The sequence below is a fragment of the Balaenoptera ricei genome, chromosome 6 (assembly GCF_028023285.1).
Source record: "Balaenoptera ricei isolate mBalRic1 chromosome 6, mBalRic1.hap2, whole genome shotgun sequence".
Taxonomy (NCBI): domain Eukaryota; kingdom Metazoa; phylum Chordata; class Mammalia; order Artiodactyla; family Balaenopteridae; genus Balaenoptera; species Balaenoptera ricei.
This window is the reverse complement of record NC_082644.1, coordinates 90,440,713-90,460,463: the sequence shown is the minus strand read 5'-3', so window position 1 is coordinate 90,460,463 and position 19,751 is coordinate 90,440,713. Positions and strand designations below refer to the sequence as shown.

General features: G+C 44.3%; 1 long non-coding RNA gene across 2 annotated transcripts in view; it reads left to right on the top strand.

Annotated features, from left to right (window-relative positions):
- The window catches only part of LOC132367217 (uncharacterized), a 567,682-nt gene that overhangs the window by 392,785 nt on the left and 155,146 nt on the right, over positions 1 to 19,751 (top strand). The gene's annotated exons all lie outside the window — the stretch shown is intronic.

Here is a 19,751-nt window from a genome sequence, read left to right as displayed (position 1 = left end):
GCCAAATCAGAATTCTGGGGAGTAGGAACCCAGTATTTGTATATTACCAAGCTCCCTGGCTGATTCAGAGCCTCAGTCAAGGTGGAGAAGCTCTGTTCCAGAGAAACATTTCATTGAGATAGAGTCGAGTCAGCAGAAGGAGAGATCTGATTTGGGAATCCAGAGACCAGGGATTAAGCCTGACCCAAGTACCAAAGGAGCACAGAAGGAGGGAGGACTAACACAACCAGGGAAAATCAGGGGAACCTTCACAGAGGAGGTGACATTTGAGTTAAATCTTGAACAATGAGTAGGAATTTTCCTTTTGGAGAAGAAAGAATGGGTTGAGAGAAAGAATGTATTGCTATGTGTCACAGAGTGTGTGCCAAAGCAGGAGCAGTAAAAGGCAAGATTTCTGAGTTTCTATTCATTCCTTCCAGAGACCACGTGAAATGCTAGCACTAGACGGAAGGGCCTCTCCTCCCACGGGGAGGTTCACTGGAGCATACATGGGGAAGGGGAATATCCGGAGTTGGGTGTGTAAAAGTAAGCTGCATCAGCTTACAAAAAGTCATGACTCCCAGGAAATGAATTTGGAATTGATTCTATAGGCCGCTGCTCGCAAGTGTAAGGTCACAGCACACTGGTATGTTACAATCCGCTGTGAGGGGCTGAGTAGTGTGTTAGTGCTGGCTATCAAAGATGCAGTAGAAGAGAGTGGTTGAGAAGGCAGGCTCTGAAACCAGACCGTGGGAGTTCAATCCCAGCTCTGCCACTTACCGACTACAAGCCACCTGCCTGTACGCTGGGCAAATTATTTAAGTATTCAGTGCCTCAGTTTCTTCATTTGTACAGTCTTTTCTCAGTATCCATGGGGGACTTGGTTCCAGGATACCAAAATCCACCGATGCTCAAGTTCCTTATATAAAATGGTGTAGCTGTCAGCCCTCCATATCTGTGGATACAGAACCCACAGACATGGAGGACCAACTGTATAACAGAGACAATAATGTTGCCTACCTCATAAGGTTGTTATGAAGATGAACATGCATCTGTAAAACACTTGAAAGTGTGCCTGGCAGTATAGATATAATTATTATTATTACTAATGCTGTTATTTTTAAAAATTTCTACAGTAGTTTGAAAGTCACACACATGTTCGAGGAGACTCAATTTTATGTACAATTTATACTCATTTGTTTTACTAAATGGCAGAGATCAAGGCAGAGGTGAGCCATCATTCACCAAGCTGCATATAGCCTGGGCTATGCCCAGACCAGTGAGACCTGCAAATGTCCTCCAGTAGGAACCACTGCCACAGGCATGCCACCTGAGTAGGGTTGCCAGGTAAAACACAGGGCACCCAGCTAAATCTGAATCTCAGATAAATAATGAAGAATCTTTTTAGTATCCTAAGGATACCCCAACTATTCCATGGGACATACTTATGCTAAAAAAAAAAAATTATAAGTATGGGAGGAGGGTCCACGTGACTCTAGTCACACTTTAGGAGCCAGAGCCCCTTCCAGAGAGGCTGGATCTCCATGGCCTCTCCGAAAAGGGATCCCCCACAAGTAGGGAGGGAACGTCATCCCTGAGAAATCTTCAGGGAAGCTGGTGTTAGGCCCTGAAGGCTGGAAAGGATTTTGATAGGTGGGGAAACAGCAATCAGTGTTGCAGCCTGGAGCCTAATGTGCTCTAAGGCACAGAGGCATGGAAGTGTGTGCCATGTCTGAAACCACTGAGAAGACAATGACAGCAGGGGCATAGGGATGTGTGTGTGTGTGTGTGTGTGTGTGTGTGTGTGTCTGCATGGGGTGGTGCTCAGGAGGACATATGGTCCGGGAAGTGTTTGGGGGCCAGGAGTTCAGGAGTTTAAGAAATTAGATTGAATGAGTTACTACCCAGTTCCTGAATTAGTCATTTTGCTTCCTTTCTTAATGGATTTCATTACAGACATTCCAGTTTCCCTAAGCATTGCCATTTTTTTCTTATTATGATTAGTTTGTTTGTTTGTTTATTTGTTTTACAATTCTTCTGTGTTCAGTTAGTGAAAGGTTGTAAGATGGATAGGAACAGCAAGGCTCAATGATTATTTAACAAGTAATAAACTGACTGCAGTCAAACATGCTTGTCATGGAAGCGTTATTCTGTTATCTGAAGCAAACATGGCAGAGCTCGTTTATTTAATTAGAAGCTGTTTTTACTGGAATCCTTCCAGGAGGACAGTGGGTGTATTCTATGGCTTTTTCTGGGCTCTTCAGATTTCAGAGGTCTCACAGATAGAAATTAAATAAAAGGGGACAGTTAAAATAAAACCCTGTGAACTGTTATTTCTCCAAGAGTGACTGTTGACTGCTTCCTTCCTCTTCAGCTGTTCAGGGATGGAGACCTTTATCCTCAGAACTAGGCAGATAAAAATTACATAAAAATGTACTGAGTTCTTTTGGTGTTTTTCCCAGATTTAGAAGACACACATCTTGCCATTTCTTGATTAATTACTACATGGAAGTTGTTGAGAGGCAAGCTTGGCTCAACATAATGAAGGACTCGCATATGATTGTGGAAACACTGCCAGGCTGGTTGAGGAGGATTATGGGTTCTAGTCTTAAGAGCAGCAATAATTCTTTGTGAGATCCTGGGCAAGTTGTTTCCCTTCTTGGGGCTTCAATGTCCTCGTCTGGGGAATGAGAAGTGGATCTTAATATTTCCTTTTAGCAGCCCCATTCTGAAGTGTTGGGACACGCTGGCAAGAAGACTGTCCACAGAGGAGTAGCCAGGCAAGCCAGAGCAGCAAGGAAAGGCCTGCTGAAGGAAGGAGCTCTGCATGGAGCCTTAAAAGGAGGACAAGGGAGGGACAGGGGAGAACTTTACAAATTTATTCTAAACAGATAATCATAGATGCCTACAAAGCCTTATGTTGACAAAGGAGATAATGCAAGGAGGTTCTTTGGATATTACTATTTCAAGAGAATTGAGTTCATGAGTGTGAAGATGTGAAGTGCTTGGCGTAATAGACCTTCTTGTTTCTAGGAACAGTAGAGTAGGTTATTTAGACCAATCCTCCCACTGAAAGCAACTAAAAATGTACATTTTAAAGAAAACTTCTTAAAAGCATCAAAGAGATGGCAAGAAAATAAAGAATTACTGGATTAAAAATAAACGGAAAATGAAAACCTAGTAAGATAAGCAAGCACTGTAACTGCTTTTGATCTGAACACACTACTCCCTCAAAATTAAAGCTTTGTTCTGGCAGTCTCAAGAGGTGAGAGGGACAGAAAGCAAAGCACAGACCACACACGGTGAGGCATCTCCTAGGAGACCCTTCCCACAATAAGCTGGGACCAGAAGGGACACAGTTCCAAGAATTACACCCTGGTTCTAAACCTTTGGGTCCTGTTCCAGTCCCTTGCTTCTCAAAGTGTGGTCCATGGATCCAGGATATCAGTGGCACCAGGGAGCTTATTAAAAATATGGATTCCTGAGTCTCACCCCAGACTGACTGTTTATTCAGTATATATACTTTAATAAGACTCTTGTTAGAAGCAAACATGAATCCTCTCAGGAGAAATGTACTTTCATTCTAGGCCTCAAACTATTCCTGACAATAGCTTTTCTAATACAATTTTCAGTAAATAGTCCAAGATAAGAAGTCACAAAAGGAAATTCACCTCCACAAGAGAGAACCAGCAGAAACAACAGACAATAGAAACAGAACTACAGAGACTTTACATGGTGGAATTATTAGATGTAGTCTATAAAACAATAATTTATATTCATAACAGCTATGTGTGAAAGGGATCATAAAAAATTTGAAAAACAAGCTTGAAAGTGTCTGCAGTGAATAGAAAATATGAACTATAAAAAGTTCATGACAGATTTGAAAAAGGACCTTAGAAATTCTAGACATAAGTTTTTATCATGATTTCTGGAGCTCATCCATTTGTGGAGGACTGGCTTGGGGCAGTAAGCTACCTGTCACTGGAAGTGTGTGAACAGGCTAGACAACTGGCTATCTCTCCACTGAAAAGGGGAGAGTAGTATTGACTAAGCATTAGCCAGGTCATCCTCAAGTCTCTTTCAGGTGCAGATACTATAAGATATTTTTCTAAGATGGGACATCCTCCAATTGGCCAGGGCCCTTGGAATCCCTTCTAACTTGACTTTTCCTTGTGTGGGATTGAGAATCCTCCCCAAGGTTGCTAGATCACCCACTGCCTTGGGGTAAATAACACCACAACTGTGTGATACTTGTAGAGAGGTAGGGATCATCAGTAGAAACTCCAGATGAAACAGAGGGAGCCTATCTAGGGGACACATCAGGGGCCATGGACCCAGGAGAAGTTTATGGACTGTGATCCGGACTGATTATTTGCACATTTCTGCATGAAGCTTCACAAGCCCTCCCCACTTTCAAACATTCTCAGAACTTCATAATCTTCAAAAATAAAAGGAGGGACTTCCCTGGTGGTGCAGTGGTTAAGAATCCGCCTGCCAATACAAGGGACACGGGTTCGATCCCTGGTCCGGGAAGATACCACATGCCGCGGAGCAACAAGGCCCTTGTACCACAGCTAATGAGCCTGCGCTCTAGAGCCCATGAGCCACAACTACTGAGCCCACGAGCCACAACTACTGAGCCCACGTGCCACAACTACTGAAGCCCGCACACCTAGAGCCCATGCTTCACAACAAGAGAAGCCACCGCAATGAGAAGCCCGTGCACCGCAACGTAGAGTAGCCCCCGCTCGCTGCAACTAAAGAAAGCCCATGCACAGCAATGAAGACCCAATGCAGCCAAAAATAAATAAATAAATAAATTTTCAAAAAAGGAGAAAACACTAGGGTCCTTCTCTTGATCCTCTTCCCTTCTTGGTTCTGTTTATCCTCTCTCCTTGTTCTACTCTATCAAACTCTTCAAAGGTAGGTCTGTGGCCATATTTTCTGTCCACTCTCACATTTTATGACTCCTTCACCCTAATTTTTCTGCATGCCATGAGCTTATTCAAGTTTGTTTTTCCTTTGGTTCATCCTCCCCAACTTCTCTGATCATCTCCTTCTTGGGGCTCTCTCTTTGGAAATCACAGTTACCATTTGAGGGGCACCTAAACCACTTTCTACATCATTTAATCCCCACACTAATCATGCAAGATAAGATACGCATTTTTGTTATTCCTATTTTATAATAATATGTATTCATTATAGAAAAATTAGAGATTATCTGTAAACAAAAAGCAAATTGAAAGCTCCTCTAATTTTACTATCCAGAGATAACTTTACCACTGTTAATATTTGGTATATTTTATCCAGACTTTTTTTCCATAATTTTTTTGGAAAAAATGAGATTTTGTATGCTGAGCATATGTTTTTATAACCTATTTTTATTTACTAACAAGAGATAGTGAACCTCTTTCCATATTTGTAAATACATACCTACAACATAATTTTTAATGTTTGCATAGTATGGATGTATGATAACTTACTTAGCAAACCTTCAATCATTGGGCATTTGAATTAATTCCAATCTTCACTATTAAAATAGCATCTTATAGTTATATCTTTGTACGTATCCTTAATTATTTCTCCAAGATAGAATCCTTGATGTGGAAATGGATTCATGCTTCTGATTTTGACAAATTTCCCCTGCAGAAAGTTTATACTAATTTAGACTGTCAACAGCAATGTGTGAAGGTGAGCATTTTCCTGCACCCTAACTAACATTTAGGTATTATTGTTTTATTGTCTTGATTAATTTCACAAGCAGCCTTTTATTGCTGTTTTAATTTGATTATAAATAAGATAGAATACAGCCGTCCCTTGCTATCCATGGGCGATTGGTTCCAGGACCCCCAAGGATACCAAAATCTGCAGATACTCAAGTCCCTCACATAAGATGGCATAGTACAGTATTTTCCCTTATGTTTCTTTACCATTTAGTTTTTTTCCTTTGTGAATTAAACTGTTAGTTGTTAGTATTGTGTATATATTAACACACTGGCATGTAGAAATGAATGTTAGCATCATCATTATTATAGGTAGCAGCCACAGTATATTGCAAATAGTTTCCCCCAATTTGTCATCTTCTTTTATTCTAATTCAATTTCATTTTATAATTTAGGCCATACAGAGGTTTAAATTTTTTTTTTTAATTTGTACTTGATTGTTTTTTTATTCCTTGTTTGTTTTGTTTTGGGGTTTTTTTTTTGTTTTTTTTTTTAATTTTTTTTATCATTATTTATTTTACTTATTTATTTTTGGCTGTGTTGGGTCTTCACTGCTGCGTGCGGGCTTTCTGTAGCTGCGGAGAGCGGGGGCTACTCTTAATTGCGGTGTGCCGGCTTCTCATTGCGGTGGCTTCTCTTGTTGCAGAGCATGGGCTCTAGGCGCCGGCCTTCAGGAGTTGTGGTTCACGGGCTCTGGAGCGCAGGCTCAGTAGTTGTGGCGCACAGGCTTAGTTGCTCCGCGGCATGAGGGATCCTCCCGGACCAGGGCTCGAACCTGTGTCCCCTGCATTGGCAAGCGGACTCTTAACCACTGCGCCACCAGGGGAGCCCCCAGGTTTAAATTTTTGATGTGAACAAACTTATGAACCTCCATCTTTATAGTTTCTGCCTATGGTTGCCTGCTTAGAAAGAACTCTCCCACTCTAAGATTATATAAATGTTCACCTTAGAGTATTTTTATGGCTTCATATGTTACATTTAGATCATTAACACGTCTGGAATTTATTTTCATTTAAGGATGGGATAGAGATCAGTGGCTTTTCACAAAAGGCCAAACGGTTTTCCTACTCAACATTTTAAGTGTTTTTCAAATGGAACAGAGCAGAGACATTTTTGAATCAAGACCTGTGAATGGCTATATCTCTGAGTGGAAAGGAATTAATTACTGCATGTCAGAAATCAGCATGGGGCCAGAGCTATTAAACATACTAATGGCTTGGATGGAAGGAGAGCTGCAAAGCAGGCTGTGAGCCTCTCCCTGTCCAATGGTGATTTAAGTGGGTTACTTACAGCCCAAGATGACAGAGTGAAGAAAGCCAGACGGCCTTCGGTGTCGGGGAAGGGAGCAGCCATGGTGTCAACAGACAGAACTGGGTCTGGTTGTAATCTGCCTGCAAAGCTCACCCGACTCCTTGGCCCTCGTCTTGAAGACTGGAAATGGAGCAGAAGGCCTGAGAAAGGCCTTCCAAAGCAGCATCCCTTCGTGGCCAGGCCTGGAAAGACCACACCTAAAGGTTTTTCCAGCTAATACCTCAGCAGCCGCCTGTGCTCACGATTCCTCTCCAGCACGGCCATGCTCTCTGGTTTCGTTCCACGAACTTCTGGCTTCTAGCTCTCCTCTCCCACATCCCCCACTGCATTGTTTTCTTCAAAGCACATGTTTCATAATAAGGTCATTTTTCTCTAGACTGTTTTTTAATGCTGTACGGCAGTCCCATCATTGCATGAGTTTTTCACCTTTAAACTGCTTTCATAATGCTATACTTTCTGAAAGTGGACCTTGGTTATTCTATGGGCAAGTAACATAACGATACTAGTTGACAATTACACCTTGCTCCCACGTGTTTTAAGGCACACCTCAGAGTAATCCTGACAGATAGGTGGGCAAGATTGGGTGGACAAAGCCCAAATTTGAGAAGGGATTTTTCTGAGGGACACAGTGAATCTGGAGCAGATCTGGCACTCCACACTAGGGATATGGGCCCAGCTTCAGAATTCCACCTACTCAGCTTGATGGCTCTTGGGAGTCCTGTGATTCAGCAGAACTCTGATAAGCCCTGTTGCAGCCCTGTGCTAGGGTACCAAGATAACAGATTCATACCCAGTCTCTCAGCAGTTTCACTCCAGGAGTGATTTTTGTGTATTTCCTGTGTACAAAATGAGAGATGGACAAAGAGAGAGTGTTAACCACAGTCAGGCTGTTTGTCAGGGAAGCCTTCACAGAATACTGTGTTTGGGCAGTTGGGTGGTGGCATGTTGGACTATATGAGCTTCGGGGTCTTTAAAGGAGATCTGTTGTCCTGGCACCCATTCCACACCCCCGCAAAGCTTTCCCCTCTTCTACTCTAGTCCGTGCAATTTTATCCTCTGACCACAGGTCTAGGTTCAGGTCAGGACCCACACTATTCCAGTGACACTCAGCCCTGGAGTTTTTGTTATAATCCTATTGGAGGAAAAGATGCTGGTCTTTCCTTAGGGGTAGCTGAGAGGCTGATGACCATCTTACCTCTGTGAGGGGAGAACCTGCCTGAGGGGAGCCCACAAAGGAGAACAGAGCTGAGAGAGGGAGAGGGTAAGACTGAGTCTTCAGGACAGTGTCTGGGCTCTGAATCCAGTCACCCCTGAAAGCAAATACCTTGAATTTTACCGTCATGTGAGACTAGCGATTCCTTTTCTTATGTGTGTATACCAGTTTGAGTTGGGCTTCTGTCAGTTGCAGCCCAAAGATCTTTGACTAATACAGAGTCTTGTCCAAATCCAAGGCTGTGAGTCTTTAGCAGACTTGGCGTGGGGTGGGGGGCAGAAATGGTGTCCGCACTGCCTCAGCATCTAGCTCCTCTGCCTTGCAGGTCCTGCTGCTCAGCATTCATGAAATGATTGGGTCCAGGGTTGTCCTGCTTTCAAAGCTGTTGATTTTTGCTCCTTGGTGGTGCGAGGTTCCAGACCAGGGCAGGACGTTCAGGTCAACTACTGAAGGATTTGCTTTCGAGTGAGCAATCCAGCTGTAGGAATCCTATATGAAGGTCACAGATGATGGCTAGGGAAACTCTCTTGTAGATCTTTCTAGAACAGTACCCCCTCCTTCTTCTGGAAAATAACCCCTTCCCCCACCCTAGCCATGTGGTTTGAATGGGGACTGCCAGCATCTTAGTGACACAGCCATGTGACCAAAGCGATTGGCCTGGAGTGGGCACCTGCCCAAGGATGGGGGAGAAAGAAGTCGCAGATCTTCTCCAACACTGGAGATGTCTAGAGTCTACAGTGACCAGGTCCCTTGTACTGGGGAAGAAACAGCCTGAGAAGGGAGAGAATGAAGTGGCAACACAGAACTTGGCATGAGGGAAAGGGGGCGTGCTGATGGGTGAGGTGAGATTAGGCAGTCTTCTACTCCCACATACCATTTGTCTTTGAGATCCCACTTTATTCCCTATGCGCCTCTTGATTAAATGAGCCTTCTAGTAAATCCCCCTGCAAATAACCAAACCTATTTAGCTGAATTAGGTGTCTGTCATTTGCAACCCATAGGGCCTTATACAACTGCTCAATTCCCCAAGGCCTTCCAGGCTACACTTAGCTAACTAGCCACCCATTAGATCAGTGGTTCACAGCCCAGGCTCACATTAGAATTACCTCAGGGGCTTTTAAAACACAATGGGACCCCTGCCCAACTCTAGAAACTGTTAACTGAATCTAGAGAACTGGCCCAAGCAACAGGTATGTTTTTAATCTCCCCAGGTGATTTTAACATGTATCTTGGCTTGCAAACCACTGTAGAGATGACCAATTCACTCTACTTGCCTACGGAGTGGGACATGTTGCAATAAGGTTGTGGTCCTTATTCGGTGGTCTTGGCATCTGAAGGGCTTGGTCCCAGCCCCATCTTAGTCACTAATTCTGTGAGTGTAGGCAAATCTGTTGACCGAGCTTCAGGGTCCCCACTTGTTAGATGGAACTAATAGCTACTGCTCTGACCTCCTCACAGAGGTCTCATAGGGACCAGATGTGCAGGAACCTAGAACTCTTGGAATTCAAAACCTCCTGGAGCGGAGACTGTACGTCCACTCCACACACTCCTCACACAGTGGAAGGGGATGCTGTGGCGTCTTCTTAGCTTTACTGGAGTCAGGACTGAAGCCTCAGGAGGGACAGAGGGCAACTCCACCTCAGCAGAGGAACACAACATAAATGGGTCTCTAACCTACAGTTTACACAGTGTCTGTGTCCCCATTTCCTGCCTCACCCCCTGCCTACCCCACCCCCACTCTGCCTCACCACCCGTCCCCCGCCCATCAAAGTTCCTGTAGGAACACCTCAAAGATTCCTTGTCAACAGCCAGCCACCCATCAAGGCTACTTAATGATCAAATCAGCTTTTCTAGGCCTTTTCCTAAAGGATTTTTATCTCTGTCCTTGTTCTCCCCTGGATTTTTTTTCCACCACTCTTTGGCTTAATAAATGCCTTTCCAGAAGGCTTCAACCCGGCTGGAAGTACACTTGAACAGCAATTCTAAGTCCTTATTAGCTCTATAGTGATCAGGTGAAGGAATAATTGATCTCAATCAGGAACACCTGGTTTCATAATTGCACAAATGATTATAATTCAATAATAAAAGTCAATTTAACTAACTTAATTCAGATTGCTTTAACCTCTCGCAGACAGTTAAGAAGTAAAGAAGCAAACATAGGAAAAAAGGAAAAAGAAAAGAAAGAAGAAAAACAAAGCTCTGTCTAAACTGCCTGACCCAGTAGGGCCCAAATGTAACTGATTCATTTTCCCCTACCACAGTATACATTATCGCTTCCAGGCCTTTGTTCACTATATTCTTTCTTTGTAGAATATCCTTTCCCCATTTCCATACTTCCAAACTCTATGCATTTTTTCCAGATCAAACTCAAATAACACCTCCTTTAGCTCTATAAGGTTTTATAAAGTTTTGGGGTCTCAGAGTTGGGAAGATATCCAGTTCCCCTGTGGGCCTTGAGCAAGATAGTGGCCAAGGGAAGGAAAGTAATATTTATTGAGCAGCTTTTGCAAGTCACTCTGGTATTTCATGTAGTGCTCATAGAGCTTAACAATTTGCTCAAATTCAAGTAGCTGGAGAGCAAGCAGAGACAGAATCTGAACTCAGATCTCCCTGATTTCAGATCCAGGTCAGGGCTAATGGCCACCAAGACTTGGTCATTCATGTCACCAGAACTTCACTTATATCCCCAAGCTGCTGAGGCCTGCGAATATTTGAGCTCTAAGACACCCTCAGGAACATGAAAAAAACCCTCACACTTCAAAGAATGCTGCACCTTGGGCGATCATTGACAATATGAAATAAGTTGAAAGTGTCCAATTTTAAAAGGAAGGAATAGGTCACCTTTACAATGTAAAAAAAAAAAAAAAAAAAGTCAATGGATGGATTCATTATGAGGTTAGTTGATCATGGAGCCATGTTTAGCCCTCAGCCATGCACGGTGCCCCCTCGGTCAAAGCTCGGTCAAACCTCTCAAACAGGCAGAAACAGGGACCCAGGAAACAGGCGCTCCCATCTGGTCTCTGCATTGCCAAGAAGAGGTCCAGCCGCTCATGGCAACCTCCCCTCGGGGCTGGAAGAGCTGAGGCTGGGCCAGGGCAACCTCCCCATGACGGCAGAGAGCAAACAAAAGCAGCCAGGATGCTGAAGGGGCGCAGGGCTCAGCTCCCGCTGCCACTGGCTGACCCTCCTCCTGCACTGGGACTCAGGGCAGAGACCTAGCACGTAGGCTGGGAGAGAATCTCTATGTTCCTAGGAACCTTGGCTTGGTGGGAGGGGGGGGAGGTCGGTCGTCAAAACCTCCAGCCATGAAGACCCTAAGGGATTATCTAGTCCAACCCCCTCATTTTCCAGATCGAGTTGCTGGGGCCCAGAGAGGGGAAGGAATTTGTTCAGTGTCACTGGGAATGTCAATGACACAGGCTCCCCGTGCGGGGTTCAGCGTAGGACACTGAACCCTGACAAGCGACCCTGGGTTTCCATTGGGTTCATCGGAAAAATCAGAATAATCACATCACTCAGTATTTTCCAGCCACTGGAAAAGTCTACCTTTGTTAAATCCACAAAGCATAAACATTTGCTAATCAAACTATTTACCCAAGTGATACTCAAAGCAATATTAAGGGAAATAAAATGTGTACATGCTACTGACTACCTATGCAGGATTTATATCACATTCTTTTTTTTTTAACATCTTTATTGGAGTATAATTGCTTTACAATGGTGTGTTAGTTTCTGCTTTATAACAAAGTGAATCAGCTATACATATACGTATATCCCCACATCTCCTCCCTCTTGCGTCTCCCTCCCACCCTCCCTATCCCACCCCTCTAGATGGTCACAAAGAACCGAACTGATCTCCCTGTGCTATGCTCTCCCTGTGCTATGTGGCTGCTTCCCACTAGCTATCTATTTTACATTTGGTAGTATTTATAAGTCCATGCCACTCTTTCACTTGGTCCCAGCTTCCCTTCCCCCTCCCCGTGTCCTCAAGTCCATTCTCTTCGTCTGCATCTTTATTCCTGTCCTGCCCCTAGGTTCTTCAGAACACTTTTTTTTTTTTTTAGATTCCATATATATGTGTTAGCATACAGTATTTGTTTTTCTCTTTCTGACTTAGTTCACTCTGTATGACAGACTCCAAGTCCATCCACCTCACTACAAATAACTTAATTTTGTTTCTTTTTATGGCTGAGTAATATTCCATTGTATATATGTGCCACATCTTCTTTATCCATTCATCTGTTGATGGACACTTAGGTTGCTTCTATGCCCTGGCTATTGTAAATAGAACTGCAATGAACATTGTGGTACATGACTCTTTTTGAATTATGGTTTTCTCAGGGTATATGCCCAGTAGTGGGATTGCTGGGTCGTATGGTAGTTCTATTTTTAGTTTTTTAAGGAACCTCCATACTGTTCTCCATAGCGGCTATATCGGTTTACATTCCCACCAACAGTGCAAGAGGGTTCCCTTTTCTCCACACGCTCTCCAGCATTTATTGTTTGTATAAATGACCATCATTTTTTGATGATGGTCATTCTGACCGATGTGAGGTGATACCTCATTGTAGTTTTGATTTGCATTTCTCTAATGATTAGTGATGCTGAGCATTCTTTCATGTGTTTGTTGGCAATCTGTATATCTTCTTTGGAGAAATGTCTATTTAGGTCTTCTGCCCATTTTTGGATTGGGTTGTTTGTTCTTTTGATATTGAGTTGCATGAGCTGCTTGTAAATTTTGGAGGTTAATCCTTTGTCAGTTGCTTCATTTGCAAATATTTTCTGCCATTCTGAGGGTTGTCTTTTCATCTTGTTTATGGTTTCCTTTGCTGTGCAAAAGCTTTTAAGTTTCATTAGGTCCCATTTGTTTATTTTTGTTTTTATTTCCATTTCTCTAGGTGGTGGGTCAAAAAGGATCTTGCTGTGATGTATGTCATAGAGTGTTCTGCCTATGTTTTCCTCTAAGAATTTTATAGTGTCTGGCCTTACATTTAGGTCTTTAATCCATTTTGAGTTTATTTTTGTGTATGGTGTCAGGGAGTGTTCTAATTTCATTCTTTTCCATGTAGCTGTCCAGTTTTCCCAGCACCACTTATTGAAGAGGCTGTCTTTTCTCCATTGTATATTCTTGCCTCCTTTATCAAAGGTAAGGTGACCATATGTGCATGGGTTTATCTCTGGGCTTCCTATCCTGTTTCATTGATCTATATTTCTGTTTTTGTGCCGGTATCATACTGTCTTGATTACTGTAGCTTTGTAGTATAGTTTGAAGTCAGGGAGCCTGATTCCTCCAGCTCCGTTTTTTCTTTCTCAAGATTGCTTTGGCCATTCAGGGTCTTTTGTGTTTCCACACAAATTGTATCACATTCTCTTAAATGAGCATGAAATCAATGGCAGTTCTTGCTGGCTGGGATTTGAACAGCAGGAAATTAGCAGGAGCCTTTAGAAGGATTCGACAGGCAGCAGGAAAGGCTCAGAATCAGGAGCCAGGAGATCCACCTCCTCCCTCAGCTCTGCCTCTCAAGGGCCCATTGACTTGGGCAAGTCCTCTAACCTCTCTCAACCTCAGTTTCTTCATCCCCAAATTGGGAATGCTACTCCCTGTCCAGCCCAACTGCCGCTCCTCACAACTGGAGTTGTTGCAAGGGTAATGTGAGGTGGCCCTGTATGCATCTGATGCAAATTATAGTATTTTCTAGCCACCTTCAGTCTGAGCTGGTGATCAACTACAGAAAGGAGAGTAGCTGAGCAGAGCAAGTCAGAAGGGGGGTGGGTAAGGGGACTGAAGACCAAGTTCTTGTTGGCACAGTTGCACTCCATCTGCAACTGGGCAGATGGAACTGAGGGCTCTGACTCTTCCTAACTCTGTGGCCTTGGGCAAGTCATGTGAGTTCTCTGAGCATGTAAAATAAGCCTGTATTAACTCATTTAAGCCTCACAACAACCCTGAGTCAGGTGTTATTACGATCCTCATTTTACTGATGAGGACATGCAGGCAAAGAGGGGTTAGATAACTTGCTCAAGGTCACACAGCTACTAAGTGATAGAATGAGGCTTTGAATTTGGGCATTCTGGCTCCAGAATCTCTATACTTAACCTCTACATCGAGTGTATTAGTTTCCTATGGCTGCTGTAACAAATTACCACAAACTTAGTGGCTTAAAACAATACAGATTTATTACAATTCTAGAGGTCAGAAGTTCTAGATTCAACCTGTTGACAGGGCTGCTTTCCTTCTGGAGGCTTTAAGGGAAAAGCTTTTTCCTTGCCTTTTCCAGCTTCTAAAGGCCACCTGCAATTCCTTGGTTCATGGTTCCTTCCTCATATCACTCCAACATCTGCTTCCATTGTCACATTTCCTTCTCTCTACTCTGACTTCCTCTTATAAGGACCCAGATGATAGTCCAGGATAATCTTCTCACCTCAAGGTCCTTAATCATATCTACAAAGTCTCTCTTTCCATATAAGGTAACATATTCACAGGTTACAGGGATTAGGATATGGACATCTTTGGGGGGCCACTATCCCATCTACCACACAGGGCCTCTTGAACAAATAAGAAAATGTTTGTAAAGTGCTTAGCCCAGAGCTGGGACATAGTAGGTCTGGATGCTGGTGATATTGAACATGTGATTAACTGGCAAAGACTGGCTGCCCAGTGTCACAGCTGTCAGGAACCAGTCTCTACTGACGTGCAAGGAGCTTCACATACATTGGGTCAGACAATCGCTCTCACTTCGTTTAGGTTGCCCCAGCAGCAGACCCTGAGAAAAGGATTCCAGTGCAAGGCATTTATTTGGGAGGTAATCCCAAGAAACAGGGAAAGTAAGACAGGCAAGGAAAGGAAAGCAATAAAGGGTATTATCAAGTTACTTACCACTGTGGACACCTGGAGCTCGGTCTTGCTGGCACTGTGGGTGACAATGCAGAGCCTCGCCTCACAGTTCTCCTGCCCAACAGGTGACAGAGTTGGGGTGCGGGTACACCGGCTCCCTACAGTCTTCGCTGAGGGTTAGTCTGGGGAGTGGGGGACAGTGGAATTAATTCATTCATCTTCACACATGCATAGGGGGCAGGCTCTAGTGCCCTGAGAAAGCCCGCATGCAATGATCTGCAGGTGCTGGCAAGTAGAACTTAGGCTGTGGATGTGAAGGGCTGAGCCAGGGTGTCAGCAGTATCTGCTCCCCAACCTTGAGCCCACAGTCTACTTCCTGTGGATGCTGGAGTAGCTGCAGTCGAGAAATCTCCCCAAACCCAGATAATGCAGAAAGGTTAGGAAATCAAGGAGCCAGCATCTGACCAAAGTGAAGGTAAGAGGACTGCCTGGCACTGACAGCTAGAAACTGAGGCTGGTGGAAGACATGATCTGAAAGTTACTCGCCAGGGCTCTCGGCCCTTAGGACAGACAGGCTGTGTGCAGGGCAGCCTTGGGGGGATGGTGGCCATACAGCTGATCCCCAACACCCCTCATATTGTCACTTTCCTCGGAAGCTTTTATATACCTCTTATTTCGACTACCATGTGGGGTTATTGTCAGCCTTTTGAGTAGCTGCTGTTATTTTATTAAGGAATTCTTTCCCCTCCTAATTGTTGCTTGGAAAGCTTCCTGGCTGTCTTTGGTGTATTTTGTATCGCATCTAGGCCCTTTCTCCCAGCAAGATGGAACAAGTCTCCTATAACTTGCCAGCTGCGTATCCTCTCCTCCCTTTCCTTCCTTAACCCAGTGCAATCTGGCTTTTACCCACCTCTCCATGGAAACAACGCTCCCAAAGGTCACCAAGGGATTCTGAATTTCCAAAATTAATGACATATCTCACTTACCCAAGCTGAAGTCAGCTTTTGATATTGTCACATGTCTTCTCTCTCCCTTCCTCCCTCCTCCTCTCCCTCCCTCTCTTCACTGGTTTGCCCGCTGCCTGGCTGCTTCTCAGTCTCCTTCTCTGAGTCCTCTTCCTCTGGCTGCTTCTTGTGTTGGTTCCCCTTAGGTTCATCACTGGCTCTCCTCTCTTCTCGCAGTCCTCACTCTCCTTCATTGAGCTCACCAGATCCACGGATTCAACGACCACCTGCTCACCTGCAATGCCCACATCTCTAGCTGTCCCCCAAGCCACTCTCCTGACCCCTAGATCCAGATGGTCCTCCCCTCCCCCATGGGTCAGTTTCACATAAACATCACACTCAACAGGCCCCAATCTGATCTCATCTTCCCCAAAACCTGGGTCCTCCTCCAGTGTGTCCCATCTAGGTGAATGATACCTCCCAGCCCACATCATTGCACAAGACACCTGCCACATCTAGTTACTCACCAGGTCCTATCTCTGTTATTTTCTCATAACCAGCTCCTACATTCTCACCCAGCTGTCTTATTCATGGTTCAGGTCATTATCACTGGGCCATGGCAGGAACTTCCCACTGTGTTCTCCTGTAGCTGAAATCAACCAGGACAATCCAATCCCACAATCCTGCCATTTTACGGAGCAGGAAATTGGGCTGCAGAGAGTGAGTTACAGGCCTAGCACCCAGGCCTCCTGGCTGGAGGCATAATGGACGTCAAAGCCAGAGAGGCCTGCACTCAAAGCCTCACTTCTCTCCTTGCTAACAGGTATTACTTTCCACTTGCTGCTGTAACAAATTACCACCAACTGAATGACTTAAAACAACACAGATTTATTATTTTACAGTTCTGGGGGTCGGAAGTCCAAGATGGGCCTTATGGGACTAAAATCAAGCTATCAGCAGGACTGTGTCCCTCTGGAGACTCTAGGGGAGAAGCTGTTCCTTACCTTTGCCAGCTTCTCAAGGCTGCCTGCATTCCTTGTCTCATGGCCTCCTTCCAGCAATGGTATCACTCTGACATCTGCTTCCATGGTCACATCTCCTTCTCTGACTCAGACCCTTCTGTCTCCCTCTTAAAGGACTCTTGTGATTACATTGGGCCCTTCCAGATAATCCAGGATGACTTCCCCATCTCAAGGTCCTTATCTTAAGGTCCATCTGCAAAGTGCCTTTTGCCATGTAAAGTAACTTATTCACAGGTTTTGGGGATTAGGATGTGGATAATTTGAGGGATTATTATTCAGCCTACCATACTAACTATGACACCCACCCCCCAAAGTAACTTAATCTCTCTGAGATTTTGGTTCCTCATCTGTAGAATGGAAGTGGTATTTCCCACCCCACAGGGATATAGTAGGTAGCAAACGAGAAAATGTATCTAAAGCACACACACAAAAAAATGTAGGTGTTCAACAAATATCTACCATGAGAAACCTTGGTATTATGGCAGGTTGGGATGGACCAAGGCATCTAGGAGATGTTCCTGAAAGCCCTCCACCACTTCCTCAAGACTGCTGGAGGTAGACTCTTCCATGTGGCCCTGCTTCTCCCTCCTGGTCCTCATCAGTGCTGGCTGGGCCTGGGGCAGGACCCGCCATCCTCCCTCTGAACTCCAAGTTTCAGGCATCTTCTCTGGAACTTGAACTGTTCATTTGTCATAGGCAAGCAATGCCATGCTGGCCGGAATCCACTGGGACCACTCTGTACCCCAGCCCTGGGCTCAGATGCTGACTTGGGGCAGAGGTAGAGGAAGAATAGGAACGATATTTTTAAAATGTATTTCAATTCTTATTTTGAAAATACTAAGAGAATCTACTACTGCAAAAATATCTATCGTGTTGCTGTTATTTTATAATATGGTAATCCCTCAGGAGCAGGGTCACATCTGTGGTATAGTGGGAAAAACAGAATTCAATGCTAATTCTGTCTTTTACAGGCTAAAGTGGACACAACCCGTGTAGTTATATACCTCCAACGAAGTTGACCCCTTCCAGTTCCCAGGCCAGGCCCAAGTAGTCTGAGCATAACCACTTTTCTCATCCAAATAAGTGGTTCAGAAATGACTCGTGAGATGGAAGGCATCACTGGGGGCAGGAGTAGGGAGCTTGCGCCTAATGAAGTTTTCCAACTATCCAGAAAGACCGAAGAAGCTATGTTCTCTCTCTTCTCCTGCTACTATCATGTCTGGATGACAAGTCTGGTACTCCTGTGGCTGTCTTGTTACCAGCTGTCTTGTTGCCAGCCTGAGGACAAAGCCAACCCAAGTATAGCAGAGATGTAGAGAGAGTGCAGGTCCTTAATGATATATTTGAGCTGCTGTTACAACCAAACTTGAAGCCTGCTTTACCCTAGACTTATGATCATATTAGAGAATAAATCCCTTTTCTTGTTTAAGCCAGTTTTCCAGTATTTGCCACCCAAAACACCTGAAGTGATATATTAGCTGTGTGACCTTGAATAAGCCACCTAACCTCGCTGAGCTTTATAATAATCCACCCCTGCATAGTCTCGATGAGGATCAAGTGAGAACGTACATATGAAAGCACTTTTCAAACTAATTATAGGGTGCTGGACAACTTAGGCTATTATTATTATTATTTTAAGCTTTGGTAAATGTGCATTGGCCAAACTGGGCCTGTTTAACAAAACTCTTTGCATAATTGATTTATTCAAATCTCAGCTCTACTTTGACCAAGTAGATCCAAGTTCATTTTTTTAGAGCCATGGTAACGTCAGAAACATGTACAGGTACTCTTCCCTCCCTCTGTCTTGTTGAAGTTCAAATGGATCCCCTACAAGGAAACAGAAATGGCCCAAAGTTTGTGTAGGGAGAAAAGCGCCGAGGAAAGGAGAAACAAAGTTTTCCCAATCTCCCCTCGAAAATCAGAGCCCAGGAACACCTGAGAAGAAGTCTAGGTGGTCCAAAGCACACAGGCGCCCAGGTACCTGAGGCTTACTCTGCTGTCTCCTGTCATCTGTGCTTCCCAGTCGATACATTTGTCTGGGGAAACTGTAGTTCTGAGGGTTTTCAGATAGTGCCTGGGCAATCTGTTCCCTCTGAATATCTCCTCTCCTTCCACATAAGGAACTCTAATTGATGAACCTTTGCCTTTATCGTTTTCACTTTTTCTATGAACAAGTAGGGATGGGAACAGACTGTAGCTTCTCTGTTCATCTGTAGTCTGAACCCCTCAACATGATGCACAGAAAAACAGAAAAGTCTCAGAGCCCCAAGAGGCAAGGGCACAGTGATGCTGGAGGGAACACATCCTGCTTGGGGATGGCTTCCAGCTGGTCCTTGAAAGATGGAGAAATTGGGATACAGGGAGACCAAGCAGAGGACAAGCTTTCAGGTAAAGGAAGCCATATGCAGGTGAGGAGGTGGGACCACCGAGTGGATTAGGGCATTGGCTAACCAGAACTGGCCTGCAGACCACACTGATCTGTGACTGTTTTCCTTCCACCAACAGCAAAGGTGAGAAAAATAAGGGCAAAGAGCAAGTTTTGAATAAAGCTTATTTATTCAACTTGAAGTTTTGCTTTTATTCTGATATGATGTCCTTCTTATGTTTTGGGTGCCAAAGTGCCATTCTTTTTATAAAATGATTGTCATAGTCATCGGTAGCTGGAGGAGTCACGGGTGCTGGTCATAACTATTCTGACTCTCACCTCACAGGCACAGGGGAGAA